Source organism: Phyllobates terribilis, unplaced genomic scaffold (assembly GCF_046119375.1).
Source record: "Phyllobates terribilis strain yellow unplaced genomic scaffold, ASM4611937v1 Scaffold_2__4_contigs__length_985480577, whole genome shotgun sequence".
Classification (NCBI taxonomy): domain Eukaryota; kingdom Metazoa; phylum Chordata; class Amphibia; order Anura; family Dendrobatidae; genus Phyllobates; species Phyllobates terribilis.
In genome coordinates, this window is record NW_027362762.1 from 954,815,188 (window position 1) to 954,839,380 (window position 24,193).

Here is a 24,193-nt window from a genome sequence, read left to right on the forward strand (position 1 = left end):
TTTACAAAGTATTTTCCATCCTACTGGAACGCGAGGTTCCCCTTTCATTGCCCCCATAAAGTATGATGCCAACAAAAGTGCCTACTAAACACTGTAAGATACCCTAGACTGAATTGCTCCACAGTACCCTCCACACGCACAGTATGATGACCCTACTGTACCCCACCCCCTAACTCCCCCGGCAAAGTATGGTGACCCCAACACAGTACGATCCCCCAACTGTGATCCGCACACAGCCCACCATGCAGTATAATGGGCCTACATACAGTATTATAGCCTCACACCTCTCCACACACTTTAATGGCCCTACTAGCCCTCCATGCAGTATAATGGCCCCCACACAGCCCTGCACATAGTATGATGGACCCCACACAAACCTTCACACTGTTTCATTGCTTGCATATGACTCGCCCCCTGGGCCGTGGGGCACCCGGAACCGGGCTTCTGTACGATGCTGGGGGTAGTAGTGGCAACCCGATCCCGTGGCTCAGGGTGGTCAGACCAAATTGTGGCGGTCTATTTATCAGTGTTTTGAATGTCCGACTACGCCACCCGTGGATTGCGGTCAGGGATAACCGCTGCTGCAGGCCACTGGGGCTGGTGTTGGTGTGCAGCACAGAGGTAGAATAACTCCCCATGGGAGGAGTGTAGCCCCATGGTAGTGTAGGTGGATGTTGGGGGTGATAGTTCCGTCCGCGACGGTTAAAATGCAGAGTCCGCTTAAACAGTTCAGGGTCTTTATTATAACAGATGGTAATGACTCAACAACAGTACCGGCTAGAAGGGGGCCTGGATGTCTGACAACACTCGGGAAGCCCCTCTGGTCAGGGTCAGGGTGAGGGTGTAGGCCTACCGTGCTCTCTATGCTCTTTCTGACTAGTTCCCCCTTTAGTGGTAAAATAGCCCACGTCCCTGAGTGTGCCATGTATTCTCACCCGTATGGCTTGCAACTTGGGCTCCTTTTACCTCTGGCTTTGATGGTCCCTTCTGTTGTGGCGGAGCCTCCGGGCTTTCTAGGCCAAAGGACATGAAATCCCTCGCGGATTGGTTCTCTGCTGCTGGACTTAGAGTCTTTACAGCCTCGGACCCCAATGTCCGGTAGACTATTCTCCCTTTCTGCCAGGACAGGCTCTCGGCGCCGTACGTCCCTGGCTAGCAGTTCCTCCACAACCTCACGACCTCCTCAGCTACAGCTGAACTGTCCCTCCTTCTCTGGGACTAGTCTCGCTCCTGAGATAGGTCGTCCAGTTCTCTCTAACCCTGCCCCCAGTTCCAGCTTTTATAAGGTAGCCTGCTCCCCCTACTGGCCTGGGACAGGAGGTGCTGTATGCTGATTGTCCCTCCCTCCTGCTCTCAGACACAGCCTTTATTATTTGTGGCATCCAAGCCTGGGGTGACACACATACACATAGCCCTCCAACTATTATAATAGCCCCCACATAGCCTTTCATATAGTATAATGCACCCTATAGTCATCTATACAGAATTATGGCCACCACAATGTTCTCACTGATTTGAAATAAAAAATACAATGCTCACCTCTCTTCCTCCTTCCCCTTGATGTAGTGATGTCATCGCGCCAGGAGACGTCAGATGCCGAGGAAGAATCATGGTGGAGGGGACGTCAGCTGACGCTCCCTCTTTCATCATTGCTTTTAACTGTATCAGCATCTGCCGATACAGTTGAACTTACGATGACAGGCGGGAGGCCCAGTGCCCAGCGCTAGCACCGAGTCTTCCCTCTGGCTCACAAGCCCCATAGCGGCCCCATAGCTACTGGCTAGCAGAGTTCTAGCAACACAATAGGAATTAGGTCAGGGCTGGTCTAATTCTTACAACTCAGGTAAAATGTCAGAGTTGCTGGAGTTCTTGCAACACAGGTAACAGATAGAAGGTCAGGGCTGGTGAAGTCTGCGACGTGGGCAAAAGGTAATAGGTTAGGACTGTCGCCGACGCCCGCAAAAACTCCAACTAGATGTGCGTCCTTGGACGCACATACAGTCCAAGTGTATTTCTGCGCTCGTGTTAATGCGCCAAAATACACACTGCCGGCCAGAGACCAGCAGCTGATGTAGGTGTGCACATGACGGGCGCATGGCAGTGATGTTACATGCTCCCGTTGCATGCAGAAGTCAGCTGCTGGCTTCACAAGAGGACGCATGCGGCGTGGCAGCGAAGGAACGATGAGTATTTATTTATTTACTTTTACTAAATCAGAGGCCATACTACTATAGATGACTATGGGGGTGCATTATACTTTATAGGATGACCATGGGGTGCATTATACTACTATGGATGATTATGGGGTGCATTATACTACTATGGATGACTATGGGGGTGCATTATACTTTATATGATGACTATGGGGGTGCATTATACTACTATGGATGACTGCGGGGGTGCATTATACTACTATGGATGACTATGGGGTGCATTATACTACTATGGATGACTATGGGGGTGCATTATACTTTATATGATGACTATGGGGGTGCATTATACTATTATGGATGACTATGGGGTGCATTATACTACTATGGATGACTATGGTGGTGCATTATACTTTATAGGATGACTATGGGGTGCATTACACTACTATGGATGACTATGGGGTGCATTATACTACTATGGATGATTATGGGGATGCATTATACTACTATGGATGATTATGGGGATGCATTATACTTTATATGATTACTATGAGGGTGCATTATACTTTATAGGATGACGGCACACTGGGTTAACATAGTGGAAACCGGGACCCAGTCAGACCTTGGGACGGAAAACGTCCTCCCGACGCCAAGGATTGCGGGCCCTAGGTCAATCAGGGTTGCCCCCACAGTCTACAGCTCCTGCACCTCTTCCTCCTCAGCCTCCTCCTCCTCTTCAGCCTCCATCTCCGAAATGACCACATCAGTCACAAGCTGGAAGCACTGCAGCATTGCCTCGGCCAAGCGGCAACAGGCTGTGCTGAAGCTAATATGCTTAGGTGACAAACCCCACAATGCTGAACAGTTGTGGACAGCTCTGAAAGAGCAGGCAGAAATGTGGCTCACACCACTGAACCTACAGCCAGGCATAGTCATGTGTGACAATGGCCGGAACCTGGTGGATACCATGCCTTGCCCATGTGCTTAACCTCGTGGTTCAGCGGTTTCTGAAATCCTACCCGGAGCTGCCGGATCTGCATGTTAAAGTACGCCACCTGTGTGCCCATTTTAGAAAGTCACCAACAGCTTCCACCGCCCTTGCCGTGTTTCAGCAGCATTTGCAGCTTTCGGCTCACAGACTGGTGTGTGATGTCCCCACGCGTTGCAACTCTACACTGCAGATGTTAGGAAGGATTTGTGAGCAGAAGAGGGAAGTTGTTGAATACCAGCATCAACAAGGCCGTCGGTATTCAGTTCAGACTCCACACATAAGACCTCAGGAGTGGACAAGGATGTCAGTGTGACATACCTGGTGGCGGGCTTGCAGAGTGCACCATCTCTCACTAGGCTAGATCGCAAACTTGATCATCAGTCCAGTCTGCTAGCCTGGCTTCTTTCCATGCTGTCTGTTTGTCTCTGTTCTGACTGCTTAGGGCGGCGGCCCGGTTACTTCCTGATTCTTGTAGCTGCTGTGGGCACACCCCTAATACATCCTCAGCCTATTTCTGTCTGTCACTGGATATTTAAACCAGCTTCACTTGGAAGCTGATGCCTGAGCAACTTTAACATTCAGTGTGCTCTTTGACTCTGAATGTGCCAGGTCCTGTTCTGTTTTCTTGCCTGCCTATCCGCCTTCCTGGAGGCTGTATTTCCAGGCCTGTCTGAACACGTTCCTGGCCTGTTCGTTTCTGCCTCTGGGGGCCGTATACCTAGGCTCGTTCCTGTATTTCGCTGCAGTAACAGTTCCTGTCTGAACTGTCTCCTAACCTGTTACTTGTTTTGTCTCTATGTCCGTTTCCTCCCTTTTGCTGCAGTGTCTGAACCAGCGCTTGGCTATACCTAGGCTCGTTCCTGTATTCTGTTGCAGTAACAGTTCCTGTCTGAACTGTCTCCTAACCTGTTACTTGTTTTGTCTCTATGTCCGTTTCCTCCCTTTTGCTGCAGTGTCTGAACCAGCACTTGGCTTTAACTAGGCTCGTTCCTGTATTTCGTTGCAGTAACAGTTCCTGTCTGAACTGTCTCCTAACCTGTTATTTGTTTTGTCTCTATGTCCGTTTCCTCCCTTTTGCTGCAGTGTCTGAACCAGCACTTGGCTTTACCTAAGCTCGTTCCTGTATTACGTTGCAGTACAATTCTTGTCTGAACTGTCTCCTGGCCTCTTACCTGTTTTGTCTCTGTGTCCGTTTCCTCTCTTTTTCTGCAGAGTCTGAACCTGCACTTAACTCCTACTCGTTGTCGCTGTACTTCTGCTTGTGAGTTTGGAGTCCACTCGCTACTTCTTTGCAAGTTCCTTGTGTGTATCTGGTTCTGCCTTTCCCTTCCAGTCTGTTCCATGTCATCAGAGCCCTGTCCCCTCTGCTCTGTCTTTGCTCACCGCCTTGGCGGTTTATCTCTGTTCTGCCTTACTTACCGCTCTGGCGGTTTCTGCCCGCTCTGCTCTGCTTTGTTCACCGCACTTGCGGTTTCGCTCTGCTCAGCCTTGTCTGCCGCATCTGCGGTTTCGCTCTGCTCAGCCTTGTCCACCGCACTTGCGGTTTCGCTCTGCTCAGCCCTGTCCACCGCACTTGCGGTTTCGCTCTGCTCAGCCCTGTCCACCGCACTTGCGGTTTCGCTCTGCTCAGCCCTGTCCACCGCACTTGAGGTTTCGCTCTGCTCAGCCCTGTCCACCGCACTTGCGTTTTCGCTCTGCTCAGCCCTGTCCACCATGCTTGCGGTTTCGCTCTGCTCAGCCCTGTCCACCGCACTAGCGGTTTCGCTCTGCTCTGCCTTGTCCACAGCACCTGCGGTTTCGCTTGGCTCTGCTTGATTACCGCATCTGCGGCTCTGAATCCATCTCCTAGTCTGTACTGGACCCTACCCAGCCTGTGCTCTAACCTGCCTGTTCCTGTATTCCCCGGTGTGGGTCAACAGCCGTGTCCGGGGTCTGACCTGGAGTTGCACCTGGTCCCTCTGCTCGGTTCCTCCCTGGTGCACTGGCGTCGCTAGCCGTGGTGCGACCTTGGTCGGATCGGGTAGATACTTAGTTACGCCCCTCCAGGCACTCTCCGGTTCATGGTCCAGTGGGATCACTAAACACACACACGCCAGTCAGTCCGGGCGTGTGCATAACAGTCAGACATATGTACCATCCTCCAAAACTTTGAGGACTCCACCAAGATGGTGAGCGGCGATGACGCCATAATTAGCGTCACCATCCCGCTTCTCTGTCTTCTGAAACGCTCTCTGCTCACAATCAAAGAGGATGCATTGCAGGCGGAGCACGATGAGATGGAGCAAGGAACCATACAGGGTGATTATGACGCGCCCCCTGGGCCGTGGGGTACTCGGTAGCAGGGCCCGTCGTTGCTAGGGGAGATGTCACAGTGGCGGTGACCCGGTCCGTGACCCAGGGCGGTCAATAAAAGGGGAATTTGAGAAAGTGAATAAAGTTTTTATATACAGTTCGTGACGCCACCTGTGGTATGCGGCTATGTGGAGATGTCGCTGCGGAGCAGGTCCTCTGGAGCTGGTGTGAATGCAGCAGAGTTGGTTTAGCTCTCCACAGGTAGAGCTTAGCTCCAGGGCAGTAAATGGTGATGTTATAGATGTTGCTGTAGCGGTTGTGGTGCAGTGTCGTGAGCGGGGGGGTGGCTCATCAGTAATAATTGACAGAGACAGTGGGGTGCAGTCTTCCGGATTTACTCACAGTTCTCACTTTGCTCCTGGTTACAACTGCAGATCATAACTTCCCGCGTCGTCCTGTGCTTACTCAGGGAGGGGTTCAGCCAACCCTCAGGTACCTCCGGAGTACATAACGGGATCCCCTTCTGTGTTTCCCTTCAGGTGGTCACCCTGCACCTCACGCCTAGTGTCCCAATACAGTGACCGCGGACCTTGTCGGGCAACGTCTTCTCTGTTCCCTGGGTCCTCTATGGCCACCTTCTCGGTGAGATAGATGTGGCTTGTGGCTGCAGCACCTGAAATGCTGCACCCTCCGGTTACCTAGTTGAATATTGCAATTCTCACTAGTTAGGGGCCGGTCCCCTCTGCGACCCGATCCCTCCACCGCCTAGTAGATTCGGGCGTACGGGTGGCCTCCAGCACTGCCCGTACCCCTGGGATCCTTTCTTCACTCCTGGAGCCTTCTCTCTGCTCCCGTTCCTTCCTCCTCTCCTTCTCCTGGGCCTCCTCACTCAGGCCCGTGCTTCCCTGAGCAGAGCTCCTGCTCCCAACTCCTCCTCTAACTCTCTCTCACTTCTTCTGACTGGAACTCACTTCTTCTGACTGGAACCCTTCTAGATGGTTCCATCCCTTTTTATATCACTTCTTACTGAGCTCCCCTGAACTTCTTCCTCCTCCCACACCCACTACATGGTTCCCCCTACTTTGGTTCCCCCCACTCCAACCAGGGACAGGGCTCAGCAGAGGAGCAGCGCATCTTGCCCCTCCTGCCGGTCTGGAGTAGTGTAGTGTTGGATGCAGGTGTTAGGGTCAGGCCGTACTCCTTCCTTACCTGAGAATGAGATACCACACCTCTGGGTGAGATGCAGTACCTCTGTGGCGACTGAACCCTCAGGGGCGCCACAATTACACACAGCCTAGCCTCATCTCATCCCAACGTTGATTGAGTGACAATGAGGAAGAGGAGGAGGAAGAACAGGAGCTAGTTTCATGCGCTATAGACGGTACTACCTGCACAACTGTCATACCGTCTGTTCAGCGACGGACAGAGAGAAGGAGGAGGAGAGCATGGTCACTTGTCCTCTTGGTGAGGACGCGGAAGTCTTGCCTGTTAGCAGTCAGGCACGCAAGGCTGAGTTTATGTTACGCTGTCTTTCCCATGACCCTCGCATTCTCAAAATTTTGGGTGACAGTCATTACTGGTTGGTGACACTTCTAGACCCACGCTAAAGGGGAGAATTTCATATCTCTTATTCTTGAGGCAGACAGGTCTACAAAAATGGGGCAGTACCAGAAGGCCCTTGTTGCAGAACTATTAAAAAAATCCCATCTGGGTCACAGTTCGTTGGACAACCAAGGAGTACAGGCGAAAGAGACACAACTCCAATCCAGTAGAGGCAGGGGAACACTGTCAAAGTTCTGGGAAAGTTTTCTCATCCCCTCCCATCACACAGGCCCTGAGGCTCAAGGTACTCTCACAAGGAGTGCAAAGTTTGGGAAGATGCTGAGGGAGTACCTTGCCGACTGTACCAACATCCTCCGTGATTCCTCTGTGCCTTATAATTATTGTGGATCCAAGCTGGATACATGGAATGAACTGGCTCTCTATGCCTTGGAGGTCCTGGCCTGCCCTGCCGCCAGCGTTTAATCAGAGCGGGTTTTTAGTGCCTCTGGTGGAATTATAACTGATAAGCGCATCCGCCTGTCAACTGACAATGGTGACAGGCTGACTCTTATAAAAATGAACAAGGGCTGGATTGGGTCAGACTTCTCTACACCACCGAATAATAGCAGCGTGACATAAACTCAAAACCAGTTTTTTTTTTTTGGGAGGTGTATTCCCATGCACCTTTTCACACCCACACATGGGTATACTCTTCCTGATTTTGGCTATTTGCTCTTGTCCTCCTCCTTCTCCTCATCCTCATCCTCAACCACCATATCACCAGGGTGACCGTGGTCCGTGATGCAACACCCACATAATTTTTTTAAAGGGTCTTTATGATGCCCGTAAAATATTTTTTTTATACAGTATGTTCATGTATACCCACCAAGGGTAAATGTTTGTCAGCCCATATACTTAGTGCATGGGCATTAAACGTATAGGAGGCCCGCTCCTTTCTAATGGGAACATTTTTTTATGAGGCCCTCCTCCACGTCTCTTCCAAGGGGCATTGGAGTGCCTCCCAATTTTTGGCAGCTTTTGCATTCAGTGCATAGGCAAACACTATGGGAGACCCACTTCCTAATAATGGGAACATTGTTTTCAGGAGGTCCTCTGACCTCTACGTCTCTTGCAAGGGGCATTGGAGATCCTCCAATTTTTTGGCAGCTGTTGCTTCACTGCATAGGCAAACAGTATGGGAGACCCTCTCCTTTCTAATGGGAATTTGTCGTTACTGTGGCCCTGCTCTATGTGTCTTTAAATTGTTAGTGGGGTTTTTCCTAAATTTGGTCAGCTGTTTGACTCACTGCATACCCTATAACTGTATAGCACAGCCGCTCCTTTGTAATGGAAACATGTCATTACTGTGGCCCTGCTCTATATGTCTTTAAATTGTTAGTGGGGTTTTTCCCAAATTTTGGCAGCCTTTGCAGTCATAGCAGTACCACTATAGGAGACCCGCTCCTTTATAATGGGAACATTTTTTTTACTGAGACCCTCCTCTATATCTCTTCAAAGGGGTATTGGGTTGCGTCCGAATTTTTGGCAGTCCTTGCACTCACTACATATGCAATAACAGTAGAGGAGACCCACTCGTTAATAATGGGAACAACAAAGCATAGCCGGCTGATGGCTCTCTAACAATAGCGAGGGCCGACCGCTGCCCCTTTAAGAATAGTAAGGGCCGCCTGATGGCCCTATAAAAATAGGCTTGTGACTTTCAGAGTCCCTCCATCATAAATTAAACAGGATGTGTCTGATGATATCTCACACAACACATGGCCAGATAAGGTTGTAAAATGACATTTCCAGGTGAATTCATTTGTCTTAAAAAATAACGTAAAAAACCCCCCAGTAGTTTCTTTCTTTAGTGTAAAAAACAGAGTCGCCAATGTAACTTCAATGTAATCACATTGTTCAGCTCCTGCACCTCCTCCTCCATCTCCAAAATGACCACATCAGTCACAAGCTGACAGCACTGCAGCACTGCCTTGGCCAAGCGGCAACAGGCTGTGCTGAAGATAACATGCTTAATGCTTAGGTGACAAACTACCCAGCGCTGCAGAGTTGTTGAAAGCTGTAACACAGCAGCCTGATCTGTGGCTCTCACCGCTGAACATACAGCCAGGCATGGTCGTGTGTGACAATGGGCGGAACCTGGTGACGGAGAAATGACAGGCGGAGTAGATATGCCAGCCCTTTCACCGAGCTAAAGAATATATGGCTGTGGTGAAATACAACTCCCATTGAGAAGCTGTTTCAGATTGAAAAACATTGTGCCCACCAGAGGATTTGATTCTGAGGGCTAACCTTTCTCCCCCGCTCAAGAGCCCCATAGCAGCTGCAAAGTTTGTGCTATCATGAACTCTCCTGATGGAGAAGTCAGGGCCCACCCAAGGATTCTCTGGTGGGACTGTCCAACCCTGCCGGGAAGCAGTCCTGGCTAACAAAAGTGTGTGGGAAGCTTCCCGGACACTCTATGGCTGTTTTTTTAACTGAGGTGGAAACACATGCAAACACGGGAAGAACATACAAAATCCTTGCAGATGTTGTCCTTGCTGGGATTTGAACCCAGGATCCCAGCGTTGCAAGGCTTCAGTGCTAACCACTGATCCAATGTGCTGCTGTTCATCCTCTGACATCTAACAGGCTGGAGAAACTTGCACCTACTGCCACTCTATCTTCAGCTCCTTTGTGAGAAACTAATGTATTTGGGCACTCAGTCTACCAAATAAAATTCCTGAGAAGGAAAGTAGGGATGGCTTCGCTACTGGTACTGGGGGCAGTGCTAATACCATGGCGTCGTACCATAGTTCACTGGAAATATTCCAGGCTGGTAGGAGGCAAGCAGATTCCCACAGAAAAGTACCAGCAGTAATGTTCAGGGACCCGCGCTTGTAGAAGGCGGAGACAACACCGGGAGAAAGAGTGACGGCTGGGGACCGAGTATGGACACCCGGTAGCCACCGGCATGAGGTTGTGGACAGATTCCACCTCCACGAGCCTAAAAGGCCATATTTCAAGTGCAAGCAGCTGCCCAGAAATCTGGCAGTTTAGTTTTTCAGCCTGTGGGTGGGTGGCTGGCTGCATACTTGCGCTTGCATTGCAAGGAATGGGGTAGGGACAACTGAACGCTGCAGTGGGACAAGGACATGGACGGTGATTGTTGCAAGTCTGCAATGACAGCTGCATGGTGGGAGGCATCTTCGCATGCGCCAAGGATCACTTCTGATGGGCACACTTTTAGGCAGTGACCTGGGAGTCAGAGATGCTTCCAGGGGTCTTCCCCATGCTGTCTTTTCAGCACTGTATGCATGTGTCTGATGATGTGTAACACAGCACATGGCCAGATAAGGTTGTAAAATGTTAAAATGACATTTCCCAGTGAATGCATTTGTCTTGGTTGAAAGCAATGCAAAAGTGCAAAAACGCATCAAAAACGCTACGTGTGAACATAGCCCAAGGTGTGGAGGAGTATTTTTGGTTTTGGTTATTTATTTTGCTTTATATACAAGTCATTACCCTGGAAAGGATGTTCCTTAACATATTTTCCAGGAAAATCCATTTTGGATTAGCTTTTGTATGTTTTATTGTGAGTCCGTAAAAGTGGCGTAATACTCTGACCACGTTGCTGACAGCAGTGACCTGGAAGTCAGAAATGCTTCCAGGGGTCTTCCCCATGCTGTCCCCATGTCATTTGAGCACTGTTCCCATCGATTTGGGCAATTTTTAGGCCCTCTGCAGACAGCCGGGGGGAGCCACCTGAAAAATGCTTGGGTCTCCCATAGACTTACATTGGGCTCGTTGCTTGGGTCTAGCACCCTAGTATTCCAATTTGCTCGTCCCGAGTAGAGATGAGCGTTGTTCTACTCGAACTGTTCGCCAATCTCAAATTCGAGCTGTTTTGGGCGGTGTTCGAGCCGTTCGGCGAACACGAACAATTTGAGAAAAATTCGGCTGTTCGAGGTTATGTTCGATAACTGTTCGTGCACCAAAATCATAACTGGAATTTTTCTCAGTAATGATGAAAATTAATGTTAATACGCAGTTTGAGTGTACAGCGGGGCGGGGGGAGGGGCAGGGGATGAATCTCTGCAGGAACAATGAAGATCTCCATTTTTTTTTCTCTTTCCCGCATTTACAGTGGGGAGGTGCAATCTGTCAGCCTATCAGCAGCGCACATGTAGCACCCTGAGGATTCGGCTGCTACAGGGGTATTGCACCTCAACCCAGAGGTGTGATATTCCACTCCCGGGTAAAGAAGGAGTGTGGAACTGAGCTCAGATAGACTGCATGCACTACATACATCCCATTCCAGAGGAGCAGGCCGACGGTACTCCCACTTAGAAATGTGCAGGTACAACCGAGCCTGTTCCTGGCTGGAGTGGGAGGGGGGTGGTACATCCCATGTAGTGTAGGGGCAGATAGGGGGAGCAGTCTGGGTAGTGATAGGAGCTCATTGGGTGCTGGTCACCTGAGCTCACACATAGAGGGATATATAAGGAGGGCACCAACTTAGATCAGGGTCAGACGCTGAGAACAAGTCAGCTGCAGAGAAGGAAACAGCAGCCCTGGAGAGAGAGAGAGGAGAAAGAAAGAGAAAGACCCAGAGGGGGAAGACTGAAGGGACCCAAGAACCCAAATTAGAGCACCGGGTGAGGAGTCAGCACAAGGGTACCGGAACCCAAGCTGGTGGGGGCAAAAACATCCCTAGCCAGAGACCGGAGGCTGTGGGCAGCATCTGCCACGGCCACCCACTACATCCACCCTGAAGGCATACCACATGGAGGGTCAGGGAACCTAAGGCCAAGGGTTGCCCAACAGAAGGCCCGAGGGAGCTGGACCTAGGTGGATCACTGGTGGGGACGGCTGAAGAAAGGACAGAGGGAGAGCTCAGGGCCACGCTCCGGACTTGTTTGGGGGTTGGCCGGATCCAGGACCTGGTGGACGCAGCACGGCTCGGGTGGTCACTAACAGCTGGAGTGACCGAAACATCAGCAGTAAGTAAACTCCCTTAACTGCACAACCCGAGTCTGTCTTCATTGCCGGCTGCACCGCACCACCACAACCCCCATCCTCTGCGCCTGTCCCCTCTGAGGCTATACCCCTCCCGTTGGGGGTTATCCCACCAAGCTGCACATCCACCATCAGCCTCAGCGGACCCTGCTGCAGCGGCGGCCACAGTGACCGCATTACAACGGGTGGCGTAGTCGACACAAAAGAACTCTTATAACATCAGTAAGGACTGCCACATAACACATAGCTTGACGCCCTGGGCACGGGACCGGGTCTCAGCCGCTCGGAGACTACAACCCCCCATCTGATCCGGTACCGGGTATTCCCCTCAAAAAGGAATATGTCCCAGGGGGCGCGTCAACTTTGGCGTAGTCGGCAGGATTACGTGCCCGCAACACCCGGGTACTGCGTGCCTGAAGAAAAGTGCAAGTTTACCTCAGAAAGAAGACTCCTGCCGGTTCCGGAGGGTCCACGCCATCGGACTCCATCACCAGTCGTTTCCCGCCGATTGTCCGCCATTTCCAACTTGTTCCCGCCATCTGCAGAGTTTCCCGCCACTGGGCGACGCTTCCCGCCAAAACCGCAGATTTCCCGCCTTGGAAGAGCAGCGGACGCCATTATGGGCGTGCCAAAGGAGGGCAAGAGGCCACCTCCCATCGTGGGCCAGGACAGAAAATGGCGCCAAAAGTGGAAACCGCCCCCACCAACGGAGACTGTGATGCTGGAGGTGTCTGTCAGCGTGAAAGAACTCCCCCTGGAGCTGACAGTCACCGAGTTGCCCCGGGACCGCCCTCGAAGTGGGAGGAGACGAAAGAGAAGAGAAAAGATGGGTGTCGCTTGGAGCAGTCTAGAACGAGCGCACCCGGAGGCAAGGTGTCCAGAGCGAGAGCACCCGGAGTCGAGGAGAGGAAGAATAGACCCGGGAATGGAGCGGCAGCAGCGCAGCACCGGCCCGCTGGCCAGGAGCCTGCAAAAGGAAGAAAGAGGAGAGCAGAGCAGCACCGACCCGATGGTCAGGAGCCTGCTGGAGTCAACAACCCCGCTAGGCTTAGCGGAGATCCTGGCGCAGCTTCCCCGAGATCGGGAGTGCGCGCGGAGTGCCCTGGAGGGCCTCGCGGGAAGGATGGCCCGAGTGCAGAGGGAGATCCTGGCGGAGTGGGGTCGGGAGATGGCCCAGCAAGCTGGAGCCCGTCCACGGAACCCGCTCCCTTGGAAGAAGACATCGACTGCCTCTGCGGATGACGCGGGAGGACCCAAGGCCGGAGACGGCGCAGAAGAGGGAGCGAGACGCATGGCAGCAGGTAAGGGGGACGCCTATACCCCATACCGGAAGACCGCTTATCTGCCCCAGCTCCCCGTCGCAGAGCCCGAAGGTCCCCCGGCCGTACCCGAGACCGCCATGACACCGCCACCGACTAGGCCCCGACCGGAAGCCGCCGTCGCGACCCCGGTGACGTCACGCGTCGTGACCCGGAGCGTGGCGAAGGAAGAGGAGCCTCCGGCCTGGTCGCAGGGCCTAGCGTTTCCGGGCGCCGCATCCCCAGCAGAGCCATCTACCTCCGCGGAGCCTCCGGCCTGGTCGCAAGGCCAGGTAGCCCAGGGCGCCGCCGTGTTAACAGTTCCATTTACCTTCCAGATGCCCCCGGCCTGGCCGCAAGGCCTGGGTAACCTGGGCGCCCCCACCATCGCGCCCGCACCCGAAACACCAAGGGTGCCATATCTGGGAGAGGACCCCTTCAGCCAGCTAGCGTGGCCGGACGGGCGGCCTTTCATCTGGCCCGAAGAATTCTTGGAACTGGAGCGACAAAAGAAGTTAGGTCCCCTGTGTGAGCCCCTGATTCCGGCTCCAAAGCCCGTGACTCGGGTCTCGCCTCCACTAGAAGAAGCCCAATTCGTGTGGGACCCCACGGGAGAAGATTTGATGGGGTTCACCGGAGAGACTCGGGCAGCTGCAGCTGAACGCACAGAGTGTTGCCGTCAACAGCTGGCAGAGTTTAAGAGAGAACGGGAGGAGAGGCGGGTCAGAGAGCAATGGGCCCAGACCCGCAGCGCGGAGCAAAAGAGTCGGACCAGAAGGGACCCCTGTGCAGCAAATCGTCCCCGTACCATCGGGACGGTAATAAAGTTTAATGCGCAGCATGGGTGGGGCTTCATAAAGGACCGGAACACCATGGGTGACGTCTTCGTTACCCGACGGGACGTCGAGTCCCACCTGCCAGAGGGTCACAAAGGCCGTGACCTCTACGTCGGTGACGAGGTAACGTTCACCCGGCACAAGTGTGCCAAGGGACCTTACGCCCTCCACGTGCATCGCCTGACAGAGGAGAAGTTGCGGTGTAGGGAGGAGGAGCCAGAAGACCCGGACGGGTTCAAGGCTAGAAGGTACTATGACTGAGATAGTACAAAGGACTGTATATAGTTACCTGTCGGGGTACCCAAGTAACCGTGGCTGCTTTAAAGTTTAGTCCCCGTTGGGACCAGTGAACAGTTTAACCCGTGTGTCCCCTACCCAAACCAGGCTGAGGACTGTGAGCAGCCATCCCTTTCCCTTTACTTGGCCGGGGACTGAGAACGGCCAAATTCCCCTGTATATAGTTGCGCTTCCTAAAGCGCCCCCTACCGGTTTTATAGGAGAAACCATTTTTCTAGAAAGACTGTCGCACTTTTCCCGGACACACGTTGCACAGTGTCCGGAGGAGGAACCTGAAACCAGAGAAGTCTACGAGAATGTTTTATATGAAAAGTTATATATAATGTTTATATGTTTATATGTTCATATAAAAATTTTGTATGTTTTGGTGTTTGATGTCTTACAGCCCGAGGACGTGCTGTGATTTACCAGGGGGGAATGTAGCACCCTGAGGATTCGGCTGCTACAGGGGTATTGCACCTCAACCCAGAGGTGTGATATTCCACTCCCGGGTAAAGAAGGAGTGTGGAACTGAGCTCAGATAGACTGCATGCACTACATACATCCCATTCCAGAGGAGCAGGCCGACGGTACTCCCACTTAGAAATGTGCAGGTACAACCGAGCCTGTTCCTGGCTGGAGTGGGAGGGGGGTGGTACATCCCATGTAGTGTAGGGGCAGATAGGGGGAGCAGTCTGGGTAGTGATAGGAGCTCATTGGGTGCTGGTCACCTGAGCTCACACATAGAGGGATATATAAGGAGGGCACCAACTTAGATCAGGGTCAGACGCTGAGAACAAGTCAGCTGCAGAGAAGGAAACAGCAGCCCTGGAGAGAGAGAGAGGAGAAAGAAAGAGAAAGACCCAGAGGGGGAAGACTGAAGGGACCCAAGAACCCAAATTAGAGCACCGGGTGAGGAGTCAGCACAAGGGTACCGGAACCCAAGCTGGTGGGGGCAAAAACATCCCTAGCCAGAGACCGGAGGCTGTGGGCAGCATCTGCCACGGCCACCCACTACATCCACCCTGAAGGCATACCACATGGAGGGTCAGGGAACCTAAGGCCAAGGGTTGCCCAACAGAAGGCCCGAGGGAGCTGGACCTAGGTGGATCACTGGTGGGGACGGCTGAAGAAAGGACAGAGGGAGAGCTCAGGGCCACGCTCCGGACTTGTTTGGGGGTTGGCCGGATCCAGGACCTGGTGGACGCAGCACGGCTCGGGTGGTCACTAACAGCTGGAGTGACCGAAACATCAGCAGTAAGTAAACTCCCTTAACTGCACAACCCGAGTCTGTCTTCATTGCCGGCTGCACCGCACCACCACAACCCCCATCCTCTGCGCCTGTCCCCTCTGAGGCTATACCCCTCCCGTTGGGGGTTATCCCACCAAGCTGCACATCCACCATCAGCCTCAGCGGACCCTGCTGCAGCGGCGGCCACAGTGACCGCATTACAACGGGTGGCGTAGTCGACACAAAAGAACTCTTATAACATCAGTAAGGACTGCCACATAACACATAGCTTGACGCCCTGGGCACGGGACCGGGTCTCAGCCGCTCGGAGACTACAACCCTCCATCTGATCCGGTACCGGGTATTCCCCTCAAAAAGGAATATGTCCCAGGGGGCGCGTCACACACACGGAGCGAACTGCTGTTTTTCACACAAGCAAGGGCATGTGTCATTGGCAGTGTATGTCACATGTCCTTGCCCTATAAGACCCAGCCATTTTCCCCGTCGCCACCATTTTCTCACTGCTGCAGCTGCGTGTTAGACGGCACCGCTGTTGCTGTGTGCGCTATACCTTGTTAATTTCAAGCCAATTTTCGCACAAATCTACAGATAGCTTGGGAGTAGGGAATAGTTGTGATTGCAGTCCTTTTAAGGACTAGGTTACAGCATTTCCTACGACTTTTATCAGGCAGGTCTGTGCTCTTAAATAGATAGATTGTGGGAGTAAAGACTAATTGTAATTGGAGTCCTTTTCAGGACTAGGTTACATCAGTTCCTATCAGTTTTTGCCAGGCAGGTCTGTGCCAGTGCTGTGCAAGTTTTTTTCACAGCATTTGGCTGAATCTAGCAAAGTTAATCCTTTTTGGCCTATTGCAGAGTGTGTTAGTCAGTGGAGTAGCCTATCTGTGTTGCAAGATATACCACCTGTGTATAGAATACCAATTTTTTTACTGCACCTAGTGAAGTAAAATCTTTTGGGCATAGCATCATTCTATTAGTCCATCTGTACTGACCTCCATCAGGTTGCAAATTGAATATATTTTTTTTCTGCATCTAGCTCTGAAAAAATATTGGGCTTCTAGCAGTGTGTGGGACTTGTTCTATTAATCCATCTATACTGACCTCCATCAGGTTGCAAACTGAATATATTTTTTTCTGCATCTACCTCTGAAAAAATATTGGGCTTCTAGCTGTGTGTGGGACTTGTTCTATTAATCCATCTATACAGACCTCCATCAGGTTGCAAATTGAATATAATTTTTTTCTGCATCTAACCCAGCCAATAGTTTTGGCCTAATACCACAGTTTGGCCACTCAGCTCTGCTCGGTTCCCATCCATTGTTTTTTTGTGCAAACAACTCCAGAGTTGTGAATTAGTTAACCACCAAAATGAGTGGAAAAAGGCCTGCTGCTGGTGGAAAGGGGAATAGGCGTGTTGGGAAGGGGAAAAAAGGTTGTGTCCGTGGGGTAGGTGTTAAAGCAACAGTAACATCTGCAGAAGAAAGACCATCTTCCAGCCAAACTAAAATGTCTACTTTTTTTAGCGGACAATGTGATAAGATCCCTTTCTTACGGCCACGCCAATCGCTACAAATTCCAGATGAGGCACAAAAACAGCAGGTGCTTCAACGGATATCAAGTGCTCCTTTAAGTGGGCTCTCCTCCACATCAACTTCAACATCACAAATACTCCAGTCCTCAAAGGTGTCACCCCAATCGCACTTGCTTCCTCACAGCTCCCAAATCTCCAGCTGCCCGTCTGAGTATGAGGTAGAACAGATGGTTGAGTCTGCAGAGCTGTTTACTCATACTATAGCCTGGGAATCAGAGGTCGACTCCAGCGCTTCTGTGAATCTAGACGAGGAAATGATCTGCACTGATGCCCAGAATCTTTATGAGTCGGATCCAGGACCAGACGCAGAAGGTTCTGACCATAATGTAGACCCTCATTCCCAAACTGTAACTCCTGTTGGTGGAGACAATGAGGAAGACGATGATAAGACTCAAATACCTGATTGGAGCGACAACTTTAGTTTTTTGTCAGGGCAGGAACAGGTTGGCTCTGAGGACGACGGGTGTGATAACGCACAGGGTGATGATGATGAGGTTGGAGATCCCACTTACTGTCAACCCACAGTCAGCCAAGAGATGAGGTCAGCAGAGGAGGTGGAGGAAGATGCTAGTGACGACGAGGTCAGGTTGCGCCTTCCTGGACAGAGACGTAGTACTGGAAGCACGTCAACAACTGCATCCTCAAACACAACTCTGCCTCTCACCACAAGTCGTGGTGGCTCTTCAGGTCGCATGGGTGCTAAGCCTTGCATAGCCTGGGCATTTTTTCAGATCGATAAAGATGACCCAACTCGTGTTATCTGTAACATTTGTCAGCAAAAGCTAAGTAGAGGCCAAAAAATACATAGTTTGAGTACTTCATGCATGAACCGGCACATGGACATGAAGCATAAGTTGCAGTGGGAAGCTCAGTGTGCTACAATGCGGCCTAGCCGGCCGGGCCAACCACCGTCTGCCATATCTTGTGCATCCGCGGCCTCTTCATCCTCTGTGACTGGGGGGACAGCAGTCACACCTGTTTTGGGGCGCAGACCTGCCACCTCTTTACCCGCAACAGCCAGCGTGATTGGCAGGTCATCATTTTCTTTGGAGGTGGTAACACCAGCTGGTGTTGAGCGCTGTCCGACATCGATAGCACCACCTTTGGATCAAGGCAACCTAACATGTCCGCCTGCATCTTCCTCACAGACCGGCAGTTTGCCGGGGACACCCTTATCAACCCCGTCTAAGCACAATAGCCAGCCCTCGGTCCCTCAGATGTGGACAAGTAAAAGACCATTTCCTCCTAGCCATGAGAAAGCTAAGAGGTTGAATTTCACCATCTGCAAGCTCTTGGCTACAGAAATGCTGCCTTTCCGCCTGGTGGACACAGAGGATTTTCGAGACCTTATGTCCGTCGCAGTGCCCCAGTACCAGATGCCCAGTCGGCACTACTTCTCAAAGAAAGGTGTGCCTGCGCTCCACCAGCATGTCGCACACAACATCACCGCTTCTTTGAGAAACTCTGTGTGTGACAGGGTGCATTTCACCACAGACACTTGGACGAGTAGGCATGGACAGGGGCGTTACATGTCGCTGACTGGGCACTGGGTAACTATGGTGACAGCAGGACAAGGGGCTGCTGTCCAAGTCTTGCCGTCCCCACGAGTTGTGCGTCAATCCTCTTTATGTCAAAGTTCCTCCACTGCTTCTGCCTCCTCAACCTCCTCTCGGTCTTCCACCTGCACCCAAAGCCTGTCTGGTCATGCCACAAGCTTTCTAACTGCGCAGAAGGGATCCTGCACACCTCCTTACTATGCTGGCTGTAGGGCTCAACGTCATCAGGCGGTTTTTACATTGAAATGTCTGGGAAATGTGAGTCACACAGCTGAGGAGTTGTGGTCAGCTCTGGAGAACCAATTTCATGAATGGTTGTCTCCACTGGACCTGAAACCAGGGAAGGCCGTGTGCGACAATGCTGCAAACCTGGGTGCGGCCCTTCGCCGGGGCAATGTCACACACGTGCCTTGTATGGCTCACGTGTTGAACCTGGTTGTCCAGCAATTTTTAGCCCACTATCCCAGACTAGATGGCCTTCTGCAGAGGGCACGGTCGCTGTGTGCTCACTTCCGCCGTTCGCATCCCGCAGCTCAGCGACTTACATCTCTACAGAAGTCGTTGGGCCTGCCACTTCACCGGCTAAAATGCGATGTGCCTACCCGGTGGAATTCAACTCTGCACATGTTGCAGCGACTGTGGCAGCACCGACAAGCCCTGGTGCAATACGTTCTGACGTATAGCCTGGGCCAACGAGATTCAGAGGTGGGGCAAATTACGCTGGAGGAGTGGTCTCAGATCAGGGACCTATGCACCCTTCTGCACAGTTTTGAAATGGCGACGAAGATGTTTAGTGCTGACGATGCCATTATCAGCATGACTATTCCGGTGATTTACATGCTGGAGCACATGTTAAACAGAATTCGGAGTCAGGTGGTGGCACAAGAGGAGGTGGAGGAAGTAGAGGAGGAGGAGTTGTATGCGGAAGGGCTAACATCTGCAAGGTCCAGACGGTCGGCAGCACCAAGGCGGAAGGCATGTGAGGGTGGGGGAGATGGTTTTACCAGGGCGCATGGTAGCAGCCAAACTAGTGAGGAATGTGCAGGAGCCCAGGAAGAAGTGGAGGACGAACTGATGGAAGACTCATCAGATGAGGGAGACCTTGATCACATTTCTGTTGTGCGAGGTTGGGGGGAGAGGACAGAGGAAGGAAGCATGATTGTTACCTCGCCACCAACACAACAGGGACTTGGTGCTCCTGGATGCGCAACACACATGAGTGCCTTCTTGCTGCACTACCTGCAACATGACCCTCGAATTGTGAGAATTAGAAATAATCCTGACTACTGGGTTGCCACACTGTTAGATCCCCGGTACAAAAGTAAATTTGCAGAAATTATTCCTGCCATAGAAAGGGATGCACGCATGCAGGAGTATCAGCAGAGACTGTTGCAGAATCTTACATGTGCTTTTCCACAAAATACCAGTGGTGCACGTAGTGAATCTCACAGTTCCAACTTGCCAACCGTGGGACCGTCAAGTGTTCAGCACTCAAACCGTAACAGAACCACAGTATCTGCTGGTAACATCAATTTTGCGGAATCATTTCACCACTTTTTTAGCCCATCCTTTGCAAGGCCACAGGAGACAAGAAGTCTGACACATAGTCAACGCCTAGAGACGATGGTACAGGAGTATCTCCAAGTAAACATTGAAGCCACGACTGTGTCACTGGACCCTTGCTCTTTTTGGGCTTCCAATCTGGATAAATGGCCGGAGCTAGCCACTTACGCCTTGGAGATCTTGTCATGCCCCGCAGCCAGCGTTCTGTCTGAACGTGTGTTCAGCGCTGCTGGTGGTGTGCTGACAGATAAGCGCACGCGGCTCTCCACTGATAATGTAGACAGACTCACGTTCATAAAGATGAACAAATCATGGATCCGAAACGACTTTTCTACCCCTGTGTCATCCTGGGGAGAGTAAAAGCTTGATGATTGGTTAAAATCACCCTACCAACCGTTTTAAGCTTTCAAATTACTAATCATGTTTATCTGTATCTTGGCTGGAAAATAATTTGGGCTTTGTAGCAGTGTGCAGCACTGATTCTATTAGGCCATCTATAATAAGCTCCACCAGATTTAAAATTACTAATCATGTTTATCTGTATCTTGACTGGAAAATAATTTGGGCTTTGTAGCAGTGTGCAGCACTGATCCTATTAGGCCATCTATACTAAAGCTTCACCAGATTTAAAATTAATAATAATTTTTAGCTGCATCTAGCCCGGAAAATAATTTTGGGGCTCCGAGATGCGCAAGACACATAAGTGCCTTCTTGCTGCACTACCTGCAGCATGACCCTCATATTGTCAGAATTCGAAGTAATCATGACTACTGGGTTGCCACACTCTTAGATCCCCCAAACTTTTCGATCAACCTTTTCATTTTAATAAAGACCAAAAAAATGGTCATTTTTGAAATTATAAGCATTAGCAGGTTGTTAGAAACTGAAATCAAACAGTTTTCAACTCAAAACTTTATTCTAGGTGATGTTACATTTTCACATAGGACCCTTTGTTCGAAAGGAGCTTCTGAACTCTCTCGTCCATTGAATTTGTCAGGTTTTGGATGGTTTCTGCTTCAATTGTTTTGCATGAGGACAGAATACCCTCCCAGAGCTGTTGCTTAGATGTGAACTGCCTCCCGCCATCATAGACACTCCTTTTAATGATGCTCCAAAGGTTCTGAATGGGGTACAGGTCAGGGGAGCATGGGGGTCACACCATAAGTTTGTCCCCTTTTATGCCCATATCAGCCAGAGATGCAGATGTTTTATGTGCAGCATGAGATGGTGCATTATCATGCAGAAAAATGATCTTGCTGTGAAATACACGGTTCTTCTTCTTGAACCATGGCAGGAAGTGCTGTTTGAGAAAATCCACATACATTATGGAGTTCATCTTTAGCGCCTTCAGGGATCCTAAAGGGGCCGACAATCTCTCTCCCCATGATTCCAGCCCAAAACATTACTCCACCTCCTCCTTGTTGGCGCTGTAGCCGTGTTTGCGTGGGGTGTCCATCAACCAGCCATCCTCCACTCCATCCATCTGGACCATCGAGCGCTGCACGGCACTCATCCGTGAACAAAACAGTTTTGAAATCAGTCTTCATGTAATGTTTGGCCCACTGGAGCCGTTTCTGCTTGTGTGAAGAGGATAGAGGAGGTCGACAGGATGGCGTATGCACAGCTGCAAACCTCTGAAGGACCCTGCATCTTGTTGTTCGGGGGACGTTGGAGGCACAAGCAGCTTCAAAAACTTGTCTGCTGCTATGACAAGGCTTTTTTGCCGCTGCTCTTTCAACCTGACGTAATTGCCTGTAGGAAAGAGTCCTCAATTTGCCCTTATCAGCACGCACACGTGTGTACTGTGAATCAGCTACATACTTCTTGATTGCCAAGACACTTCATCCTGATCATCGCACAATGTTGATTGTAGTCATGCCTTGACCTAAACACTCCACAATTTGTTGCTTCTCAGCAGCCGACACATCCTTTTTCTTTGCCAACCGTGGTCTGTATGGAGTTGTTCAATAAAGGGCCCAAAATTAAGATAACATAGATGGGAGAGGTCTCTATGAATAGGAATTCCTAAGTATTTGATACCCTGTGAGGGCCAGGCAAAGGGAAAGTTGGACTGGATGGAATCCTATTTGGATTTGGGGAGGGAGACATCGAGGGCCTCAGACTTCGCTGCATTGATTTTAAAATTTGACCATGTAACAAAGTGATCTATTTCAGCCATAACAGCATGGATGGATATATGTGATTGAGTGATATATACTAGGACATCATCACCAAATAGAGAGCACTTGTACTCGGTGCCTCCCACCTCAATCCACCTAATATTGGGGTTATGGCGAATTGATGAGAGCAGGTGCTCCGTCACTAGGATGTATAAGAGAGGGGACAGAGGACATCCCTGCCTTGTCCCATTGGTGATTGTGAAAGGTGATGAAAATGTTCTGATGCACCCCCTGGGCCTTGGGACACCCGGAGCCGGACCCTTTTTGGTGGATGCTGGTGGTTGTAGTCTTCGTGGCGGCGAACCGGTTCCGTGGCTCAGGGTGGTCAAACCAGTGGCGGAACTATTTATGTGGTTTTGATGTTTAAATGTCTGACTACGCCACCCGTGGATTGCGGTCAGAGTGAACCGCCGCTGCAGGGCAGACCGCTGAGGCTGGTGTTGTGGGTGCAGCAGAGCGTAGCATAACTCCCCACGGGAGGAGTATAGCCTCAGGGCAGTGTATGCGGAGGATGGGGGTGATGGTGCAGGGCAGCAGCAGTAACGACACGGAGTCAGTGATGCAGTTCAGGGCCTTTACTCACAGTTCTTATTATCCAGACCACGCCTGCAGGTAACGGCTGCCCACGTCGTACTGTGCTCACCAGGTGAGGGGCTCAGACAACTCCCAGATAACTTTGGAGTGCTTCACAGGACCCCCTTTGTGTGTCCTTTGTCTGGCCTTTCTTACCAACCCTTCTGTCCGGCTGCCTCGGGCCTCCTCTTGGTAAACTTGGCGCCAGTTTCCCTGACCCTATGTGGTGCCTTCCTAGCGGGTGTAGCGAGGGGCTGCGCCACATAAAATGTCACAGCCTCCGGTTTCTAGCTGAGGGTCGTTTCCTGCCTCCACTAGTTTCGGGGACCGGTCTTCCCCTTTGGCCTGACCCCTCCACGCAGGTGGATTCGGGCGTGCGGTGGCGACTCGCCCGTCCGCACCCCTGGGATCCCTTCATTCCTCGTTCCTGGAGCCTTCTCCGCTCCTCTTCCTTCCTTCTCCCTCTTCCAGGCCTGGGCCTCTGTTACTAGGCCCGCCTCCGGAGCAGAGCTCATGCAGAGCCCCTGCTCCCTGCCACTTCTGCTCAGACTTCTCTGCACTGAACTAAGATGGTGCCCACCTTTTATACTCCCTTCTCAATGCACCCAGGAACTGCTTCCTCCCTGCTCCTGCAGTACAGGGTTCCCCTTCCTCAGTGTTCCCTCCCCCCACTCCAGCCAGGGACAGGGACTGTCGTGCCCATCTCAGAGGCATATTGGTCGCCCTGCCCCACGGCAATGTGGTGTAATGCATGCAGGTGTCGGGTCCTGATCCACACTCCATCCTTACCTGAGAGTGAGATATCACACCTCTGGGTGAGGTGCAATACCTCTGTAGCAACCGAGCCCTCAGGGTGCTACAGTTCCATTTATCTTCAGCCTAGGTGACGTATTGTGATACAGGGCCGTGATTTTGGCTATAAAAGGGTCCCCTAGACCCCTACCCCAAGCTTTTTAAGAGAATCATATATGGCGTGCCAGGAGACTCTATGGAATGCTTTCTCAGCATTCAACGAGAGTATCTAATTACAAATTTTTAACTGCATCTAGCCCAGGAAATACTTTGTGCCTAGTAGCA